The 3,190-nt window shown below is 46.6% G+C and overlaps 1 pseudogene; it reads left to right on the top strand.

The window, feature by feature from the left end:
• Positions 1 to 515: 515 nt before the first annotated feature.
• Positions 516 to 836, top strand: LOC125540703 (annotated as a pseudogene).
• The last annotated feature ends 2,354 nt before the right edge of the window (positions 837 to 3,190 follow it).

The raw sequence follows: 3,190 nt of genomic DNA, 5'->3' as shown, positions 1-3,190 counted from the left end.
TATTAGTGTTACTAAATAATTATTGTTTTTTAGAACAATAGTTTCAAACTCAAACAGTGAAATGTGTGACTTCATGGTCAAGCTAAACTCCTGAGGGTTAATAGGATTTACATCTTACTATTGTTAGGAAAACAACAAGTGCAGACTTGGAAACGAGGAAGAATAGAATCCGGAAGTTAAGCGTGCTCAGACTGGAGTAGTGAGAGGATGGGTGACCGTCCAGGAAGTTAGATGATTTGGAATGATGAGGGATGATTAGAGATTAGAGGTTAAATTTAGCAGTGATGAGGGGTGATTAGAGATTAGAGGTTAAAATAATTCAAAAATTTGAAAATAAAAAAAATTCAAAAAAAGAATTTAAAAAGAAATCATAAAATTTCCTTTAGTACCGGTTGATGTTACCAACCGGGACTAAAGGTGGACCTCCAGGCAGCGGCCACGTGGAGGGCCTTTAGTCCCGGTTCTGGAACCGGGACCGGGACTAAAGGCCCTTTATCTACTAGTGGCGACGATCGATGGCGGGGCTGCAGCGGTCAAGCGGGACGTTCCGGCGGTCGGTCTCGTCGGGGATGGTGTAGGATGACGACAGCCACCTCTCCAGGGAGATCAAGCCCGTGCCGGTCGAGCGGAGCCGCTCCACGGGCCACGCCTGGTACAGGCCGTCTGCCGGCCGTGTCTCGCCTGCGCTCGACCCGCCCTCGCCCCGCGTCGCCGTCTGCGCCTTCTTCCGTGGCGACAAGGCGGCCAAGAAGCACAATGACGGCAAGGCGGCCAAGTCCAAGGCTCGAACGACCGCTGGTTCACCAAGACCAATGGCGAGGCGAGCCAGTGGCTGATCCGTCTCTACCTCCCTGCAGCCTGTACGTAGTACATATGTACAACCTCGGTAGTTTTCTACTCTTCGCTACAATTCCAAAGAGAGAGATGAGGAGGAGGAAGAAGAAGGTGATGCTGACGTGTGGGGTCCACTTGTCATAATATTCAACTTAACGGTTTGAAATAACGGAGTTGACTTTCCTGCCACGTCAGCCCTGATAGACGGGCCCCGCATGTCATAAACGCATTTAAATCGTCTAAACTGGTCATTTTTGAAAGTGGTAGTTTTTAGCCCTGATAGATGGGGGTACAATATCTGCTTTGCAAGCTCCGCTGCAAGATAGAGTGGGAGATGACCCTACCAAAAGGAAGCTATTTGATGCTGCTGCGAGGGTTCAAAAAGCCAAGGACAAGGCTGCTTTAGATGAGGCGGCAAGAAGAAGGAGCAACAGGAACAAGAACAAGGATGAAGGACAAACTATGGACAAGGCTGCGGAGTTGGCAAGGAGGAAAAATCTGGAAAAGACCTCAGGTGAAACATCCATACCTACTGTTTTAAATACCGTCCCTAGTTTTATTGCCCATATTACTAGTTGTATTGGCGTCATTTTAGGTAGAAATGATGAAGAAGTAGAGAGAACTATTTCTATGATTAAAGGGCTTGAAGAATCCAGGAGAGATCTTTATGCTGCTAGACTAAAAAAGTAGTGGAGAGAAATGTGATATCGAGTCAAAGTTGGATAGCTTTGACCCATAGGCAATTAGAAATTTAATTTCAGATTCAGATTCTGTTTCCGGAGAGGATGAGGATCTAAGAGATGAAATAGTGTTGCTTTCTTCTTTATTTAAACCTAAGCGGAAAATGACTTGCACTGGTGCTTTCAGTGTTAAGCCAAAGGTGAGATGCAGTTCTAGTAATGAAAATGGTAGTTAATAAGTTTTTTTTGTGACTGGTATTTTTTGGAACGCTAGAGGTTTAGGGGAACCTGAAAAAACAAGGTTTCCTAGAGAAACCATATGTGAGCATAAGGTAGAGTTCGTTTGTATTCAAGAGACTAAGAAAAGGGACTTCACTGATCCGTGGTTGGTGGGAATTAGTGGTAATTTTACTTTTGTCTTGCTCTAGAAACCAGCTGTGGGTGCTTCATGTTAGAAATATGCCCTAGAGGCAATAATAAATGGATTATTATTATATTTCCTTGTTCATGATAATTGTCTTTTATTCATGCTATAATTGTGTTATCCAGAAATCGTAATACATGTGTGAATACATAGACACCAACATGTCCCTAGTAAGCCTCTAGTTTGACTAGCTCGTTGATCAACAGATAGTCATGGTTTCTTGACTATGGACATTGGATGTCATTGATAACGAGATCACATCATTAGGAGAATGATGTGATGGACAAGACCCAATCCTAAACATAGCACAAGATCGTATAGTTCGTTTGCTAGAGTTTTTCCAAATGTCAAGTATCTTTTCCTTAGACCATGAGATCGTGTAACTCCCGGATATCGTAGGAGTGCTTTGGGTGTACCAAACGTCACAACGTAACTGGGTGACTATAAAGGTATACTACGGGTATCTCCGAAAGTGTCTGTTGGGTTGACACGGATCAAGACTGGGATTTGTCACTCCGTATGACGGAGAGGTATCTCTGGGCCCACTCGGTAATGCATCATCATTATGAGCTCAAAGTGACCAAGTGTCTCGTCACAGGATCATGCATTACGGTACGAGTAAAGTGACTTGCCGGTAACGAGATTGAACGAGGTATTGGGATACCGACGATCGAATCTTGGGCAAGTAACGTACCGATTGACAAAGGGAATTCTATACGGGGTTGCTTGAATCCTCGACATCGTGGTTCATCCGATGAGATCATCGAGGAGCATGTGGGAGCCACCATGGGTATCTAGATCCCGCTGTTGGTTATTGACCGGAGAGCCATCTCAGTCATGTCTACATGTCTCCCGAACCCGTAGGGTCTACACACTTAAGGTTCGGTGACGCTAGGGTTGTAGAGATATGTATATGTAGTAACCCGAAAGTTGTTCGGAGTCCCGGATGAGATCCCGGACGTCACGAGGAGTTCTGGAATGGTCCGGAGGTAAAGAATTATATATAGGAAGTGCTATTTCGGCCATCGGGACAAGTTTCGGGGTCACCGATATTGTACCGGGACCACCGGAAGGGTCCCGGGGGTCCACCGGGTGGGGCCACCTATCCCGGAGGGCCCCTGCGCCTAGGGTTGGGAACCCTAGGGTGGGGGGCGCCCCACTTGCCTTGGGGGGCACTCCACCCCCCTTGGCCGCCGCCCCCTTGGGAGATTGGATCTCCAGGGCCGGCGCCCCCCCTGGGGACCCTATATAT

Source organism: Triticum urartu, chromosome 1 (assembly GCF_003073215.2).
Source record: "Triticum urartu cultivar G1812 chromosome 1, Tu2.1, whole genome shotgun sequence".
NCBI lineage: Eukaryota > Viridiplantae > Streptophyta > Magnoliopsida > Poales > Poaceae > Triticum > Triticum urartu.
This window is presented reverse-complemented; position numbering and strand designations above follow the sequence as displayed.